The sequence below is a fragment of the Triturus cristatus genome, chromosome 1_1 (genome assembly GCF_964204655.1).
Source record: "Triturus cristatus chromosome 1_1, aTriCri1.1, whole genome shotgun sequence".
NCBI classification, from domain to species: Eukaryota; Metazoa; Chordata; class Amphibia; order Caudata; family Salamandridae; genus Triturus; species Triturus cristatus.
This window is the reverse complement of record NC_140579.1, coordinates 625,452,181-625,472,153: the sequence shown is the minus strand read 5'-3', so window position 1 is coordinate 625,472,153 and position 19,973 is coordinate 625,452,181.

Below are 19,973 nucleotides of genomic sequence, written 5' to 3'. Positions count from 1 at the left end.
CAAGACAAAGTTTCCCTACACTGTAAGTTGTTACTGCCTATGGATGCTGTCTTTGGACATAATGTGAGTCTTGCCTATGAAAGGTAAAACCTTGTGTTTTGTTCAGGAATCTATCTTGACAGTTGTGTGTGTCTAAGGGCCAGAGCAACCATTTTTTCCATTCAGGATCTGATCTGTTATTTTTCAAAATTGTATTTACGTCGACCTCCCCCTGTGTAGTGCTTTCACTTGTAGGTGCAGGTATAGACGGAGTGTTCATGTCTTTTATCTTGGCTTTTCCAAGGCATGATGTTTGTTGGACAGTGTCGTTCAAAAACACAATTTGCTCAGGGATGATACAGACTCTAAACAAAGCTTCTATTCCCTGTACTTGCCAATCTTTAGTACCCCAGACAGTTTTTGTCTCAATGTTGTCTTTCCAAAAGTTGTAGCCCTGTCTAGACAGTTGGGCAATAAAGGCTGTAGAATAAATCTGTTTGGTATTCGTTAACATAGTTTTCATTCCTGTCTTATTGACATTCTTAAAGTAAAATGTCTCTGCATTTGAGATATTAAACCCTGAAAAATCTGGAAATTTCATTACAAATGTTTTCGAGCTACCCTTTGGTGGCATAGGACAATGTTTCCATTGGTTATACATGAATACATTTCTAGGTGTTGCAGATTTTTGCAAGAAATGATGACCATAGTGGTTATAACAATAGAGTTGTTAATAGTCTGATGAACCTTGTAAATATTCATTATTAGTGAATGCAGTTGACATCTCTAGATCAGACATCATATTATTAACAGTCTTGAAGTCCCAATCATCAGAAAAAGGTACTGGAGGTAATAAAGTCACTTAATGAAATTTTAAATAAATGTGGAATCTTCAAAAGCTCCAATGGGCCAAAAATGTCATATTCGGTTTTGTCCCAAACTATACCATCAGGTATAGGAATCGCTGTGATGTTCACTGCTGACAAGTCTCTTGCTTCACGATGGGATGATTTGTGTGGCTGGAGAAGTAAGTTCACTCTTCTACTTGCTGTGTCCATTTGAATATATCTTCCATTAATCAGCATACCCAGAGTTATTACCAGAGCTAACCAAAGTAGAAAGAAGAATATTCCCAAAACAATCCATAGTTCAATCCATGGTGAAACCAAATAAGTTTTTCCCAGTAGATGAAAAAAGTCTGTTGCTTGTTCTTTGAAAGTTCTTTGTACTGGCAATGTTTCAGTCTCACTGAGATCCTCAGAAAGCGTATCAAAGTTCATGAAATTGCCAGAAGCAGTTCTGTCAATGGTGGGAATTGCAACCGTATTTGATGAAATTGCTGGAACCAGTTGATCACTTGTTACTTCGTTGTAAAAGGGTGTATCTGGATGAACTGTTATTTGGGTCTCAAGAGGTACAAGGTCCATGGCATCATTGCTTAGTCTTCTATTTCTTACTGTTGAATCTTCAAAGGTGGTGAGTCTCTCATTTTGAACCTCTTGGATTGTAGCTAGAGGAGTGCGTCTGCTACATTGGTGGAGTCCACTTGGCCTACTGTTCAGTATCGGCCACATAGTATGGTTTGATCTGGTCGATGGACACAAATCTTTTCTCGTTTTTACTAGCAAGGGGCGGCAAAAGTACTGTTCTTGATCCGTGGATTGCTAGGACAGGTACTGGTTGTCTGTAAGAAGGCCCAAATTCCTTGTTGTCCGTGATCTTTTCTCTGACTAGATCCCCAAGCTTTGGGATCCAGACAGGCCTTGCTGGGACGGCCGGATTTTTCTCAGTGGTGGTTGGCTTCAGGACCACGTTGCTTTGTTGCGTTCTAAGTTCATTTAAGTCCTGTAAAACAGCCAAACGATCTTTGATATCAAATTGTTTGTTTCCCACCACTGTGCCTTTCATATCTTAGTCCGGAACCAACATTCTAGTCCCAAACAGGACCTCATATGGAGTGACACCCCCTAGAGAACTACTTGGCAAGTTGTTTATTGCGCGCTGGACCCTATATAAATGTTTGACCCACCCATCACCCGAACATAATACCCTAGCTGTTATAGGCTGCTTTATGTCCTGTTTTTTTCTTTCCACAACAGAATTTCCCTCAGGATGGAATGGAGAAGAATACCGCAATGCTATGCCCAGATTGGCCATGGCTTCTTTGTAAGCCCTAGAGCTAAATGCAGGACCCTGGTCAGAATGTAGTGTGCCTATTGCGTATGTGCCGATAAAGAGTCGCAAATCTTTTATAACAGTTCGAGCGTCAGCCGAGCGCTGAGGACACATCCATAGGAACCTAGAGCACGAATCCACTGCGACCATGATATATTTATAGTTCCCATCCCTTTGTAAGGGACCGCAGTAGTCCAGGTAAACACAAGCTAATGGATTATCTGAAATTAACAGGGGCGTCTGCGCAGGACGTTACACAGTAGAGACCTTCATCTTTTGGCACATCTCACAGTCCAAAACATAATTTATAGTCTGTTTCCTAATGCCGGGCCACCAGTACCTTTGTTTTAATAATGCTACTGTGGCGGAAACACCTGCATGGGCAGAGGCGAGCCCTTCATGTGCTGCTAGGATTAGCCCTAGTCTATGTTCCATTTTTGGAATTACTCTATCCCCCACTCCAGGGATTTGAGCAAACGGAACATTGTTCACATCAATTATATATGGAATCTTTTTAGGTAATGCCGCACCACTGCCTTTGCTTGATGCATTGACAGCCAGCATTATTTCGCTGTCTATTTTCGTTTTTTAAACGAGTGATTGCAGCTACGGAAGCCGTTTCCACAACCACTTTCGCGGCTTCATCAGCCAATGAATTCCCTTCAACGTGAACGCCATCACGTTGGTGACTCAGCATGTGTATCACGTGAGTGTTCTGTAGTCCGTTTCGCAACTGATCTACTTGTTCCCAAAGCAATTTGTGCTTGATTGTGCCACCTTTTGCATCTTTGAAACCATTTTGAATCCAATATTCATTGTAAGATTGAACACAGTAAAAAGAATCGCACACTATCAGTGTGGGGAATTCGCGTTCCGTATTTTCAAGTGCCATCTTGAATGCTTGTAGTTCAGCTCGCTGAGCTGTACAATCTCCTAGAGATTGGGTTTTTGTGACCATTGGTCTGAATTTGCCATCTCGCATGCGACCTTTAACAATAGCACATGCTGCACTGTAAGCTTGTTTACTCCCTGTAGCGGGCTGTGCAGATCCGTCAGTATAAATTATAAAGCTGTACTGGTCAAGAGGGAGAATTTCAGTAGGCAGAGGACATTCATGTTCATATTGCAGGAATGCTTGTGTTTTTAAATATGGATCAAAAACGTATTCAACATTAGTTGCAGCAAGAGAATTAACCCATTGTATCCATCTCGGATGTAAAGCTTTTGCATTTGGAATGCTAGCCTTTGTAACTGCTTCTAGGGCTGGTACAGGAGTCACAACCGTAATGCGTTTCCCCTGTGCTAGGGCTCTTTCTTTTGCTACAGCGGTTTGAACTGCTGTCAGAATTTTTTCTGTAGAAGTGAATTTCATTTCTGCTTGTGTATACAAGTGGGATTTGTATGCAATTGGTACTTTTTTACCTTCGTTAAAAGTTAAGTAGATGAATCCGCATTAACCCGGAATTATTCGGATCATTAAGTTGCGTACGTTTACGTGTGTTTGCAAGTATTTCGTTGCTAACATGTCTGTTTGGACTGTACGCAAAATTTCTGTTTGTTTTTGTGTCCAATGTGTGATTTTAAAATCAGGTTTGATTAATTTGTAGAGGGGTTTAACGTTTTCTGCGTAATTTAAAATGTAAGTTCTTCCACAATTCAGGAAACCTAGAATCGACCATAAATTTTTCAGCGTTTTTGGCGGTTGGAGCAGCGTACACTTTTCTAAAAAGTTGGCTGCCAGGCTTTTGCCTTCACTTGATAGTTAATACCATAGGAACAGGACGTTGAGGTGGGCAATTCTTGACTTTTTAAAGTTGAATTTATAACCATCTGAGGCGAAGCCCAATATTATGGTGCTCACCCTGTTCAAGTGCCTATCCAGGTCATCGTCTGTCAGATATATATCATCGACATATGACAATGCCTCGTCATCATAGGTTTGTAGTAACTCTGTTACCCTTGCTGAGAATAACGCCGGGCTGTTTTTGAATCCCTGGGGCAGTCGACAAAATTGACCCTGGGTCCCCATTATTGAGAAGCAGTCAAATATCTGCTTTCTGGTGCAATATTTTGACAAAAGAAACCATTTTAAATGTCTAATGTGGTTTTATATTTTTTACGCACAATGTTATTTATTAATGCTGTACTATGTGTATTTTGCACTGCAAATGTTTTGCAACACGAATTTAAGTGTCTGTAATCCAAAACTAGACGATATGTATTGTCTGGTTTGGAGACAGGAAACAAAGGATTGTTCATTGATGAGGTGCATGTTTCAATCACCCCATGATATTCAAGTTGATCTAAAATCTCCCTGACCTGTTTTTTAGCTTCTAGCTTAACTGGATACTGCCTTTGTGCAGTCGATTGATTTTTTAACTGGATTTTGTGGTGAGGTGAGTCCTCATCCCATCCTACATGATTTTTATACAGTGCTGGGGCTTGGGCTACTGCCCATTTCCTGGCTAATGTATATTTTAAATGAACTGGAATATGGTTGGAGAAGGCAGGCATAATGATGTCCTCGCCATGTGGGCACTCCCTGACGAACTCTGGTGGCCAGTCTTGTTCTGCTAGAAGTATATCATAACCCTTTGAAAGATGCTCCCAAAAGAGTGCTTTCACTTTTCTTGGTATGTCTCCCTCCATCCGGAGTGTTATTTCATATAACCTATGTGGAGAACTAACCCTGGTGTCTACAGTCACAACTTGTATGTCTTCATTCAAGTCCACTGTCTCCAGAAGTCCCTTCAGGTTCTGGCGAGCTATTGTAACTTCTGCTGCACTGTCCAGCATGGTCTGGGCCCATTCTGCGTTCCTGAGTTGGGTTCTCAGTGTTCTCGGCATGTATGATCTTCAGACCTGCTACCTTTTTCTTGGAGAATTGAGGTTTTGCCCTATTTTCTGAACGTGTTGATCGTCTTTGGACTTCACGTGTTCTTCCTTGTTTTCTGACCGTCCTCTTCTTTCGGATGTCTGTGACGATATCTGAAAGGTACGAGAGGAACGTGTATCATTATCTTGATATCTGTCAGGTTTTTTCAAATTATCCCTATTCCTGAGGTTGTACCTCCTTTCAGAGGGCTCCTTCTGTGGAGGAGACCTGCCTCGGGAATGAGAACGCTTCTCTTTGGAATTCTGTTTGCTATTTTCCCACTTCTTTTTAGAAGAGGTGGGAGCGTTTTTAGGAAAGACCTTATCAGGACTTTCAGACTGTTGTGGTTTTACTGGTTTCCCCCCCCCCAAACTGTCTCTGCCTAATTCTTCATAGGATTTTTCAATTATTCTGGCTAGTTCTTGTGGTTGTTCTGTTACATCAAATTCCTTTAATTTCTGGCGGATTGCCACTGATGCTGCTTCTCCTTTAATATTAGATAACATTATTGTTGAGACCTGGTCGAAATTTTTCAGTAACTTCATACCTAAATTCAGAGCAGGCTCTGCCCCGTATTCATTTTGAATTTGTTTCAGGACATCAGGTATTACCGCCATGGACGGTACACCATGTGTTTTTGTGTAGATTGCAGCAAAGACTGTGCCCCAAGTGGTGCAGTCTTCCAGATGTCGTGTGATCTCCATTGATTAACAGATTGCTAGAATTCTGTGTTTCTCATAAGGGCTGGTATTAGGAAATACCGCTTCGATTTGAGTAATTTTTTGAGCTATCCAGAATGGAATTTGTTCACGTTTTGTGGGCATTTTACCCATGACTGCGTGTAAAGTCTGTGGAGTGATTTTTAGTGTATTCCCCTGATGAGGAGCTGGATTTTGAATGGTTAATGGTGGTTGGACTGTGAAAGTCTGCATGACATATTGAACCAATTGTCTATACATTTTGATTAGCTCCTTGAGTTGAGCTAGTAGATCCACATCTGACATTTCTTCAATGTCAGGATGAGGTGTGTAGCCGGCTAAAATCTGCCATGTTGCTCCTGGTCTACCTAGTGGACCGAGCCTGGCAATGTGATTGTAATGTTTTAGGGCGCCTTTAAACCAGAGCTCATGCTCCTGGTATGTGAATGGAATTTCAATATCCTCGAAAGGAATATATTCCTCAGGTGGTTCATATTCTTTATAGAAGTGAAACAAGTGTGTTACTGGATTTGATTCTGGGAATACTATCCATGAATAGAATACTTCTGTCTGGTGAGATACATGTGCCTCTATCACAAAAACTGCTCTACCACCTCTTGGTGTCAGACCATGTTTTATAAGTTTAGAGAGATGGCTCTCCTTAAGTTATGTGTATAACACCTGCTTCATTTTCATTAAAACCTGTAACGTCAGCCGCAGATGTACCGTTTTCAACAACAACATCACCGTGGTCGGACATTGTTTAATGAAAATGCAGAGCAAGTTTCAAGGGAACAAAGATAAGGTGCACAATATTTTGGAACACTGTATCCTTCAACATTGAACAAAACCAAACAGCTAATACATAGGATTTTCGTCCTACTCAGCTATAGCGGATATTATCCCTACCCACTCCAGACGTCTTATGGAGTTTTATGAGTAGAGGGTCTCTGAGAAAAGCGCGACTGAGTTACTTCAGTATCTAGCGTTAAATTAGTGCCTTACCAAACCGTTGGGCGCCATGTAGTGTAGTTCCTATATCCCTGATAGGCTCTGCGCATTGGAATAACATACACTATAGATTTGACATAGGACTAAGGTCAGTATGTCTCTATCGAGTATATTAAGCTTAATTACTTGTGTGTGCCAGCTAACTCAGAGGTCACTAGAAACTTCTCGAATATACAAGAAGGGATTAGTCTCTGACAACCGCATAAACATGACAACTTTGTTTCCTTTTAGAATCGGAACAGTCTCAGAATCGTGGAAACAATAGATAATAGTTTCACTCAGTCAATCGTGCATGCTTCGTTTCTACAGAGTTGCACAGAAATAGAGAGACAGGCATTTCAATAAAAGGGTTTATTGAACAGTCTTATTTCTCATGCAAGAGATATGAATTGCTACAATCGTAAGACAGACTGCGAAGTACAATATGTACGAGGTTAGCAGTAAGATAAAATAATACTACAATAGCATGGTTTGTAGCTATGACATATATTAATCAAAATACATACATAAATAACATAAGCTGAAATGTGATACTCATCTGATGCTTCTAAATTGTTCTACCCCAGTGTACCTAACCTAAGTGCAGTACGAGGTTTGAAGTAGGTGCCATTTCTAAAGTATAGCTAGCTATATTTTAGTTTAGCCAAGAGTTGCCAAAAGTTTCTCTAAGTTCTAGTCAGCTCCATACCTTAGAATGAGAGAGGTTGGAATCTCTTCTCTAGACTCGATAGTCTAACCCCCTGCAAGGGAAGTCAGAGAGCACTGGAGCTGGATTCTCTGCGAGGAGGATGGCAGCGTCCAGGCTGGAACTCGATCTCCTTCCGAACTTGCCGTGGGGAACCGCGTAGTCTGGGTTGGATCGAATCCTCCGGAAACCGCAATTTGCCAGGGCAAGTGCTGGTATATTTATACCTTGAAGGTGTCTAGGAATGCCAGTATTGACGTAAAAGTCGGGCAGAGGAGCGTCATGAATGAACCCCTAAGGAATAGATGTTCATGCATACTTAATGAGTTCTTGGAGAAATCAATATTCAAGCTGGGGGAAATTCCTAAAGGCTTAAGGGTCTGGTTTTCCAAGAATTCGTTGTGACGTGGATAGACGGATGTGGGTGGCCATGCCTGTATTTGGTTTGTACGGAAAATGTCTAAATAAGGGCCGGATTTCTATGTCCAAATAAGGGCAATGTGAATTGTACCTATGTAAGGGCATAAATCGGGAAACCTATATATGGAATCTAAATCTGCACACAACATACCTTCCCCCAATCCTCGGCGCGCCGGAAGTGACGAGCTTAGTGCGCCACAGGCAAGATGGGGTGGGACTCCTCCATGAGTCCCCGCATTAGAGAGGGGGGTGGGTTGCTGCCCAGATGGCACTAGAGGGCCACCCTCTTGAGTGGCCCCCTGCGTGGGCCACGGGCAGCCGCAAATACTTTATTTCACTGAGCCTCCTTTTTGTGGTTTGGCCTGCATAGCAATTGCGATGTACTTGCGAAATCTTTTGTATTTTAAAAAACAAATTCTTAAAAGGGGCTTAGAACCTGTCCCTTGCTTACCTATACTTACCATTGTCTGGCTCACATGTGGCTCCCATGTCATTTGCAGGCTATCTCTACGCCTGCATTTGTTGTGCCTGTGTGACACTCAGCTACATAGATTTGTGTTGAGGTGTACAGCAAGAGAGAAATAACGTGACTTGACTTTCGTCTCCACTTGGCTTACAGGTTGCTACTTTTAGGGAATGTAGAAACATCTGCAGGCCATCTTGTCGCTGGGTTGAGGCTGCGTGTGCAGTGCTGCCATCTGCCAATCGAAGCTGCTCTGAGTGGGCACACTGTCAGGACCAGGCACGCAACGCCCATTGGACTCAAAGGGCTTCAGCCCCCACTACCCCCCATCGTGTGTGGCAGACCGGGATGAGACAGCTTCCCGGGCACACACACAGCCGCACCCGAGTACTTCACAGGTCTTTAAAAGACCATTTGCTTGTTAATGAGGCCGTGCTGTTTTTCACCCCTTCTTAGAGCCCCTGCAGCTCCACTCTGCATATTGCTGGAAGAATCAGCCCCCCCCCGAAATTTTTTCTTAGCCCCCCACACCCTCCCTCCAAATTTGGCTCTAGTTGCGCCTCTGGTCAGATCTTTCCTTTTATTTCCACAGAGATCCTGAGTTCTGTAGAGATGGTGATGTCAAACAGATTGCATTCTGTTTGACAAATCGGCAAAGGGCGTGAGATCTTAATTTACCCTCCATGTATCCCTGCAGGGACCAAGAGCGAGCAGATTCTTTAATTGGAACTTCAACCGCATGTAAATCAAGACTGGTTTTGTGCACCACTACAACAGATCACAAAGCTGGAAATGTCCAAAATACATATGACTAATAGGTTTCGCCTATGTGTAATCTATTAGCTTTGTCAATGTGTTTTAACATATTGCACAGCATTTAAGCAGGTGTGGAACATGGCTTAAAGACACTGAATGCTATGACACAGTCAAAGCTGGCCATGTCATAGCCCTTTTATTTTTACTTTAAGCCATGTTGCACAGCAGGTCAGCTGCTGTCCACAATATGAACAAAAACACTCACAAAGACAATAGATTTTGCATAGGCGAAACCTATTGGCTTTTCCAATGCTTGTTGTGCATCATCACATACCAGGGTACCTTCAAATACTTGAGTTCAGGATATGCATTGTACAAAAACCTCTCTTGTGTTTGATTGAATAGCTTATGATGTTGCTCCATCTAAAGTATGAATCTAGGTCACATGTAGGGTACGCATGACCACGTACTTGCCTCTTAGTTTACCAATAGCATTTTCATCAGGGTGGGGCAAGAATGATTATCCGTTCATGTAAACTCTTACTATTAAGAAATACTTTTATACATAATCAAATGTACTAATGTGAAATGCTTCAGTGTATTAAAAAAATACACTGTTTGAATCTTGAAGATACCATACCATATTATTACATGATCTTTGTTGCATGATTGACATGACAAATATTTTCAAGGCTCGACTTGTGCACTGATTTTTTGTGTCAGAGCCAACCCTTGGCTAGGCTGTTCCTGTTAATTTGTTGGCTCATCTGCCTCTAGCATCAATCTGCTAATGCGTGCAGGAATTCTGAGGCAGGCACTTGCTAGTGGAATGACGAGACGTCCATTGGGCCTTACTTTTATTTTTAATTTTGAAATTGCCACATAGTGTCCTGTTGCTGTACAGAACCTCCAAAAGCAATTGGCAAAGCCAATAGGTCCCGAAGATTAGACCTATTGGCTTTTTCAATACTTATTTCTTTTTGCTTAAGCATGCCACTGAAGTGCACATGTTGTCCAGCTTTCTTCCATTTGTGCTTCTCACCCCTCTGGCTCCATATTGCTCTCTTATCCATGTGCTTCTCTTCCCCTTCCACTGTACTGCTGTTTCCCATTGCTTTTTACATAAGCACTGCTCAAGTGCATAGGTTTTCCATCGGTCTCTCTTGTGTGCTTCTCTTCCCCTTCCACTCCATGTTCTTCTCTCTCTTTCATGCACTTAACTCCCCCTCATGCTGATCTCTCTTGCCCCTGTGCTTCTCTCCCCCCGCCACGTACTCAGTGTTGCTCTCTCTCGCCTTGGTGATTCTGTGGTGCTCTCTCCCTTTTATGCTTCTCTCCCCCACCCTCCATGTATTGCTTTTCTTCTTGCTCCTCCTACACACTCCTCTGTTACCCCTCCAACACCCACAATCCTTTTTTTTAAATCTTTGCTTTCCTCTTCAAAAATCCTTTTTTTATATATTTACCAATCCAAGGGGTGTCTGCCATCTTGCATGGTAAGTAAAAAATTAAAGTGAAAGCCACCTGCGTCATTCTGCCAACACGCACATGCATTCTGATACATGTGCCATTATTGGACTGACATGACCACCTTCGCACTTTTTATTTTTACAATGCTGCATAGCAGCCCAACACTACACTGCACAGCCAGAGGCAATTGGAACGCCAGTAGGTCCCAAAGACAAGACTTATTGTCTTTGTCATTGCTTGTTTTTCCAGGCACTTGGGGCCTGATTTAGAGTTTGGCAGACCAGTTACTTCCTCAAAAATACAATGTAATAACCTGGCCACCAAACCATCAGTCCGCCTGCCTCATTTAGAGTTGGACGCACTGCCAGATTTCTGTTGACGGATCCCCTCTCAACTCCATCAACGGAAATGTTCCTATGACTGAAATCTTCCTCTGAAGGGGCATTGGAGTCGAGCCATTAGAGGAAGGATAGAACACAGTCCACCCTATAAATGTAATGTCTTTTTTAGGTCTCACCTACGCAGCACGCATGCGCTGCATAGGAGAACTTTAGCCGTCGTGCAGCACATACTCATGCTTGTGGCGGCATACGCCTTGCGGGAGTGTGCAGCGGCACGCTACAAGCACGAATATGTGCTTTGAAAAAGAGCACACTGTGCGCGCACGCATAAACGCACGCACCACTCCCGGGCCAGCACACACATGCACGCGCCTTTCTCCTCGCCCACTCACCACCGCAGTTAGTTGGGTTTCCCCAAAGGATGTCTCGCTGCTTTTCGCATTCTTTCTGTCTGTGTAAGGTTTACCGGTTCACCGTTTTGCTGTATTTTTTCGCTTTCTTTGCCTCACTGTGTGTATTTCTCCTTTTAGCGCTTCCCTTCTCTTGCGTTCCCCGTGTTGTCTTTGTCATCTGTGTGTCTCTGTTTCGCTGTATTTCTTCGCTTTCTTTGCCTCAGTATGCATTTTTCCTTCTAGCTTGCTCTTTCTCTTGTGTTCATCTTGTTGTCTTTGTCATCTGTCCCTGTTTCGCTGTTTTTCTTGTTGTTTGTCTCTGTAACCTGTTTCTGTTGGTGTGTGTTTTTGTCCCAGTTTCTGTCTCTCGTGTTTGTTCGTGGACATAGAAGACTGTGTGAAGAGTTTCTTCACTGTGTAGTTGGACTTGTAATTCTTAAGGGAACATACTGGTTTGGACCAGTTATATCTACGTACGTGGTATGGTTCAGCGCTGCAGGTTAATTGACGACAAGGATTCTCTGCACCCGTGTGCCAGTAGACATGAGATGAAGGAGCTGGTTGTGTTGTGAATGCCGTGCACCCTTGACGACAACACTGAGAGAAACAGGCTTGCAGGCCATTACTTTCAAAAGCTATTTTTCATCTCTTGCTTTGATGGCACATCTTCCGCGGTGCTTGTCCTGTCGAGGCTTGTGTCCCGGACGCTTCGCACCCTTCCTCGGATAGCTGATTAGTCTTTAACCGCGCTGCCATTTTCTGTCCTCACCGGAGCATAAACTCCGTCGCCAAACTTAATTGACCGAAACAGGTTATTCATCTTCATAAAGGGTGACACAGTTGTTCAGTGTTATCTGTGCATTTTTGCTTTTCTTTCACCCTTTTGCAATAGCATTCTGCTGACGAAAAGGTGAATTTTAAGTGAGCGAAATAATCATGCATCTTAGTAGCTCTCTGGTGATTTCTGATGCTTCTTATTTTTTGCTGTTGTGTTTTAACATTTTTTGCTGTTATTTCCCGATATGGTGATAAGACGCCTCAGCCCAGCGTATTGAAATTTAAAGTTTTTGCCTGTAAAAGCTGCTATGTATGTACAAGCAGACAGTCTTATTTTTCAAGCAGACATTATCAGAAGCATGGCTTTGGTAGCATTATACCCAGTGTACAGACGTGTGGATTCATATTTTTATTCAGGATTCTGTGGAAATCATAAAAAGAGGGTGTATGTTCTCTTTAGCATAGCACCTCATAGAATTTGAATGCTGCATGCTAAAACTTTCATCAAATGTCCTTTAAATGGCACACACTGAAAAGCATCCTTGTTTTTTCTTCGTACTGTTTTCCGTAATTATTTTAGCAATCATTGGCTAGCTACAAGTAGGAGAAAGTCACCAGTACAAAGCTGGCTTCAGCAGCCTGGCCTGCCCGGTGAGACAGTCTTTGTTGCCCCCCCCCATGACTTCCTTCTCCACTAATTCCATCATTACTACCCTCCAGCAATGCCCTCACTTCTCCATAGGCCGCTCTCTGACTTGTATCATTTTTTATAGCGCAACTGGTAATTCACTCATACTCAGTTCTGTGACCTGCATTGTACACATTCTTTGCCCCAGGCACATTGATGCTCTGTGCTACTTTATTACGAGTCAAACCTGCCTCTAGAAACAAGCATTGGCATAGCCAATAGGTCTCGCCTTGGGCACCTTACAAGTGTTTAGCCATGCAACGGTTGATGTTGTTGCACCAAGGATATTGTGCTGCATAACTAAATACTTATAAGGTCCCAAAAGCGAGACTTATTGGCCATACCAATGCATGTTTTTGCTGGCTGTGACTTCCATGCAAGGGACAGGAAAAAAATAATGACCACCACATTGGGAGAAAACTCTAAGTGTGTGGGGATCAATAGTTTTCTGTTTTTCAATAACAAGCTCCCACTTTAGGAGTTTGTTTTTGGAAAAAAAAAAGTTTTGAAAAGTTTGGTGTGTGGCCATCAAAACTGACAGCAGACGTACATCCAAACATGTTATACATTGAAAAGAACTGCCATGATGGCGTTTCCATTTCGATGTACAGAGTTGTCTGGGGTACAGGTGGATAACTCTAAATTTGGTGGGTGCGGAACCCTCAGGATGGCGGTGGTAATGTCCTCTGTCATCTGAACAGACACTACTCCGTCTGCCAAACTCTAAATCGGTCCCCTTGGTTTCTTCCCATTTAATTTAATTGTGGTTTCAGTCTATGTGTGCCTTTGTTTCTCTAGTTACTCCAGTTCGGCCTCTTGTTCTTTGATTATTTTTTTGAGTTCAACTTCTGTTTACCATAGTCACTCAGCCGCTGTTTTGTTTTTTTTCTTTTCCTGTAGACGCTTGGCCCTTTTCATTGCATCGCATCTGTAGTATTTGGGCCTCTATTCTCTGTTTCTCTTACTTCTCTAGTATCACAGCTTCTGTTCTCTGCTTCTCTCGTTGATGTAAAACGTCTGCCTCTGTTCTCTGTTTAAGTCATGTATGATTCTTTGCCGTTGTATATCTCTGCTTTTCTCACCTCATTGTCCCTCTCTATTTTTTTCTCATTTTCTATTTTACTTTCCACTCTCTCTCAGTCTTTTTTGTTCAGCCTCTGTCTCCTTTTCTCTCTTCAGTCTCTCTCTTTCGTTCTTACCCCATTGTTCTGCTTGCTGCTCTCCCCTACTGTCTCCCTATTTCTTCCCCATTGCTTCACTTTATTGTTCTGCTTTCTTTTGCATTGTTCTGTTGGTGCTTCCTTAATGTGACACTATTGTTCTTGCCGTTGTTTTTTTATTACCCCAGGTGTCCCACTGTAAATAGTAGTTCCAAACTCTATCTAGATTACTGCATCACCTTTGGCATTTCTTATTTTTCTCTCCTCCTTGCCCCTCTTATTGTTGTGCACCCACTGCCATTTGCTGTTTTTCTCTCCCCTGGGACCACCGTTGTTCTATTTTTCTTTATTTTGTTCTCTATACCATTGCCCCGTTCTTCCTCTCTGTTTCCATTGTTGTTCTCCTCCTGTCCCTCGCCTCTGCAGCGCTCCCCTTCCACAGATGCCCTCCCCGGCTGGTCCTCTGCGGCGCCCCTGGTATGCGGGTATTTCGGACCCTATCTGCTTTGAACCTGTTTGTTGTCTGTCAGCACCGTGCCAGAACAATGACGCCGGCTCCAATTGTTCTCGATGTAGTGTCCTGAGAGATGGGGCACTAGGACCCAGACGAGGGCAGAGGGCAGGAGAGGTCACCGGACACCAGTTCCGGTCAGCGAGGGTGAGGGGCAGAACACAGGAAGCAGGGACCGAGACAGGACGTGCAGCATGCTGGCTGCCAACTATATATATAATAAAACGTAGAACCTGACCTGGCTGTGTGGTGATCATTGCAGCGACGCGACGCGACAACTGGCGACGAGGCGGGATCGAAATCCACGCGTCGCGGTGACTGTCGGAGCCCACCCGGTCGCGGAAAGAAATTCGGAGCCAGAAGCCCACCCTGGTCCGAAGTGCCCAGCAGAAAAAAGATCGTTGCGGGAGCCCACCCCGGCGCTGCTAACAGAAGTAAGAGCAGCGCGATAGTGAAACTGACGAGGAAACCGAAGGAAAGATTAAGATCCCTCCCGCGCTTGAGTTTCAACGAACTCTCGCGAGAGGAGGCGGCCATTTTAAAGTCAGGCAAATTGAGCCAATCATCGTCCAAGATAGACGGCGGCCATTTTGAAGGGTCAGGCAAAGTCCCGAACAGCGCGAAATCGCGCGAGAGTGCGGCGGCCATCTTGGAGTCAGGCAAATGGGGCCAATAGCAGCACAGGAAGGCCGGGAGGCCATTTTAAAGTCAGGCAAAAAGGAAAATAGACCAAAAAAGGTCTAAATAAAAGGAAAACGAAAAGAAAAAGGTGCCAAAGGAAGAAAATAGCACCAGAGGAACAAGAAGGAAGAAGAAAGAAGGAAATAAATAAATAAAAAGAAAGGAAGGATATGGGTGACGAAGAAACAAGGAGCACACAAGCTGTGTTCCGCAGGCCACTGCCATTTAACATATCGGAACCGCAAGCAGGCATCAGATGGGAGAGATGGCTATGACAATTTGAACGATACATGCGTGCAACGGACGTCGCAGAGAGCAAACAATTAGATTTGCTGGTCAACCTTGCGGGAGACGAAATAGAAGATTTAATGATGACACTACCAAGTGAAAAAACGGCAGATTACAAAGGCGCGAAAGCATGCCTCACAGAGAAATTCGACCCCCAACGCAACATCGACTTTGAAAGCTACACGTTCCACACAGCATGCCAGCAACCAGAAGAGAGCATGGATGACTTTGCGACAAGGTTGCGGAAGTTGGTGACATACTGCGAATTCGATAAATTTGACAATGAAGAAGCAATACGAACGCGCCTCATCGTAGGGTGTTTGTCAGTAGAGTTCAGAGCACGCATCCTAAAAGAACCAACAACACTTGAGAAAATACTGACGATGGCCCGCACAGAAGCACGGGCCACGGAACATGCCAAACAAATACAAATCGGCAAAGAAAAGGGAGAAGCAATGGCACACCGGATGACGGAACATTTCAAAAGGAACGACAACAGGGAGCAACAACCTTCCAGGAAACAAGCGGTCACATGCTACAGATGCAGCTTTGATTTCCCACACGTTGGCACCTGCCCAGCAATGGGCCAGAAATGCAGAAAATGCAACAGGAGCAACCACTTCGCAAGCACCTGCATGAGCCGGCAATTCAGGAACGAGAGGGGACGAACAGCAAGACCAGGGACAACAGGCACCAGACACGCCAGACACATGGAGACAGCAGAGAGAGGCTCGTCGGAAGAGTCGGATGAACAGACGACGGCTGGGAGAGAAGCACGGCTATACCTCATGTCCGACACACCAAAAGAAGGAAGACAGCAGGAACACATCCAGCTGGTGGAGAAACAGCAAATAAAAAAGACGGCCGCAGTAGACATCGACGTTGGGCGCCACAGAACAAAATTTGTGTTAGACAGTGGTGCCACATGCAACATAATGTGCATGTCAGAGTACATGAAGATGAGGATAAAGCCAACGTTGTCGCCATCAAAAGTAGATGTGTTCACGTGGGGATCAAAGACACCAGTCGAAAACATGGGCAAGTTCACTGAAACGTTAACATATCAGGACATGACATGTCAAGAAGAGATACACGTGCTGAAAGGGGACATCTCAGCACCCTGCCTGCTGAGCAACGTCACGGCACAAGTCATGGGGCTGTTGGCGATGACATATCACATGACAGAAAAAGAGAACATACTGCAAGAATATCAAGAAATACTGCAGGGACTGGGGAAGCTAAAAGACAAACAGGTTACCCTACACATAAATGAAGCGGTGAGACCAGTGGCACAGCATCACAGGAGAGTGCCGATTCACCTACAACCGCAAGTGGAAGAAGAAATAAACAACCTACTGCAGCAAGACATAATTGAGCCTGCAGACGGGCCGACACCGTGGGTATCACCGATTGTGGCAGTCCCGAAAAAAATACGTCCAAAATACGGATCTGTGTGGACATGAGAATACCGAACACTGCAATATCGAGGGAACGTCATCCAGGACCTCATCTGAACGACATGATCAGCCGGCTCAAAGCTAGATCTGTGCAAAGGGTATCACGAACTAGAGCTGGACCCACAGTCGAGGTACATAACGACATTCTCCACACACCTAGGACTATTCAGATACAAACGGCTCAGTTTTGGCATCTCGTCAGCGGCCAAATATTTCAGGAGACAATAAGACAGGTGATACGACCAGTGCACAACAGCTTCAACTACAGTGACGACATCCTAGTGTTTGGGAAATCGGACGGAGAACACGACAGCGCCCTAAGGCAAGTGTGCAAACAACTAAAGCAGGCTGGACTAACACTAAATGGAGAAAAGTGCGAGCTAGGGAGAATAGAACTGATCTTCTTCGGTCACATATTCTCGGAAAAAGGGATGAGGCCTGATCCCAGCAAAGTGGAGACGCTGAAGAATACAAAACCACCGTCAGATGTGGCAGAAATAAGATAATTCCTAGGCCTGGCAAGCTACTGTGCCAGATACATACAAGACTTTGCCACGGTGAGGACGCCGCTGAGAGAATTAACGAAACAAGGCCAGAAATGTGTATGGTCTCAACAATGCAATGAATCGTTCGAAGAGATCAGGAAGGCCGTGATGACTGTGGAGCACCTCGCATACTTCGACCGTCTGCTCTGCACCGAGCGGACGGTCGATGCCAGCCCAGTGGGGTTAGGTGCAATATTAGCACAACACCTGCCGGGAAAGGAGTCACCAAGGAAGATTGTCTCATACGCCAGCAAAAGCTTGACAGACATTGAGAAGGCGTACTCCCAGCCGGAGAAAGAAAGCTTGGCGGTGGTATGGGCATGCGAGCATTACCACATGTTTGTGTATGGGAAGCCGTTCACCATCATCACAGATCACCAAGCATTAGTAACAATCTACGGCAACCCAGCAGCAAAGATGCCGCCCCGCATCGAGCGCTGGGGCATCAGACTAATGGATTACGACTTAAAAATTGTCCACAAACCTGGGAAAGAGCATAATCCAGCAGACTACATGTCACGGCATCCGCTACCGCATGCAGAAAAAAAGGCCTCAATGGCAGAAGAATACTTAAATTTCGTGCTAAAGCAAAGCATGCCTGCACCAGTAACTCTTAACAGAGATAGAAAGAGAAACGGAAAAAGATGACACGCTCCGAGCGGCCAGAGAAACGACGAGACAGCAAAGATGGAGACATATAAACAACAACTGCACATGGAAGGGAGGAGTAAAAAAGGAGGAGATGCTGGCTCTACAGAAAATAAGCGGGGAGCTCTCGGAGACAAATAGTGGAATTGTAATGAGGGGCACCAGGATAGTCATTCCAAGCTCACTACGACGCCAAGTGGTCAGCATTGCACACGAGTCACACAGGGGCATTGTGGCAACAAAAAAACTGCTGAGAGAAAAGGTTTGGTTCCCGGGGTTAGATCGTCTAGTCGAAGATACGATTGCGGCCTGTCACCTCTGTCAAACAACAGGTTCGCCTGCAAGACAAGAACCACTACAAATGTCGGAACTGCCAAGAGCTGTATGGACAACAATGGCTGCCGATTTTTTTGGACCTCTAGACGCGGGAACTTACCTACTGGTCATAATAGATGAATACTCCAGATTCCCCATTGTGAGATCAGTCTCTTCAACGTCAGCAGCCGCAACGTTACCTGTTCTGGACGACATATTCACAGCCTGGGGCTCGCCAGAGACATTGAAAACTGATAATGGGCCTCCGTTCTCAGGAGAGGAATTCCGAAGGTTCATGGCCTACCTCGGAATACAGCACAGAAAGGTAACACCACTATGGCCGCAAGCAAACGGCATGGTCGAAAGGTTCATGGGAAATATCAAGAAGGCAGTTCAGAGGGCGAAGCGGTCACAGATTTCCCTAGGCCAAGCACTATGCCAAATACTGAGGGACTACAGAAACACGCCTCATGGGTCTACAGGGAAATGCCCGGCGGAGTTAGTACTAGGGAGGACAAGCAGAACAAGGCTGCCACAGGTAGAAGGACTGGCCGCGCCAGGGCACGAGAGCGTGGCAGCAAAAGATGAGGCCGCCAAGAAGAAAATAAAAGAATATGCTGATGGAAGACGACATGCCATCAAATCACACCTCCATGAAGGAGATACTGTAATAGTACGACAGAGACAACAACGGAAGTCGGACAGTGCATTCGCCCAAGACGCGTTGACGATAACACAAGTGAAAGGAACAATGATAACAGCAGAATCAGACAGCAGGTGAATAACAAGGAACACCTCACATTTCAAAGGCTTGAAAGAAGAAAAAGACGAAGAGCACGTGACAGGCATCGAAGGGACAACAACAACAAGGGAGTGCAACGGAGCAGGTGCCGCAGAAGCGACCAGGCCAAAGAAGGGCCAAGGACAGGTGGAGAGACCAAGAAGAGACATTGTGAGACCAAAGAGACTAATAGAAGAAATGTGAGATGCCGCTCTAGGCAGCATCTCACGGGTCACATCGATCGACATTTTCACATCTTGCAACAGACTGTAAAAAAAAAAGAAACTGTCCCATTTGATTACTAACTAATGCTACTGTCGTAATGTCTTTGTGACAAAGGGGGGAGATGTAGTGTCCTGAGAGATGGGGCACTAGGACCCAGACGAGGGCAGAGGGCAGGAGAGGTCACCGGACACCAGTTCCGGTCAGCAAGGGTGAGGGGCAGAACCCAGGAAGCAGGGACCGAGACAGGACGTGCAGCATGCTGGCTGCCAACTATATATATAATAAAACGAAGAACCTGACCTGGCTGTGTGGTGATCATTGCAGCAACACGACGCAACACTCCTCAGAGGCGATAATGGGACAGGAGGGGCCTAGGGGCAATGGAATCCTGACCTGGGGGTGTGAGACGGGTGGGGGCCCAGTCACCAGGTATAAAAGGGCAAGCCCTTCACCAGCTGCCGATCACACCCCTCGCCTGTCTGCACAGCTCCAGGTATGTGTGTTTGTATGTGTGCATGTATGAGTGGTGTTTGGGTCTATGCCTTTATTTGTGTAGTGTTTGTTTTTATATGCCTTTGTCTGTGACTATCTGTGTGGGGGCGTGTATACGTGCCTCTTTCTGATAATGTTTT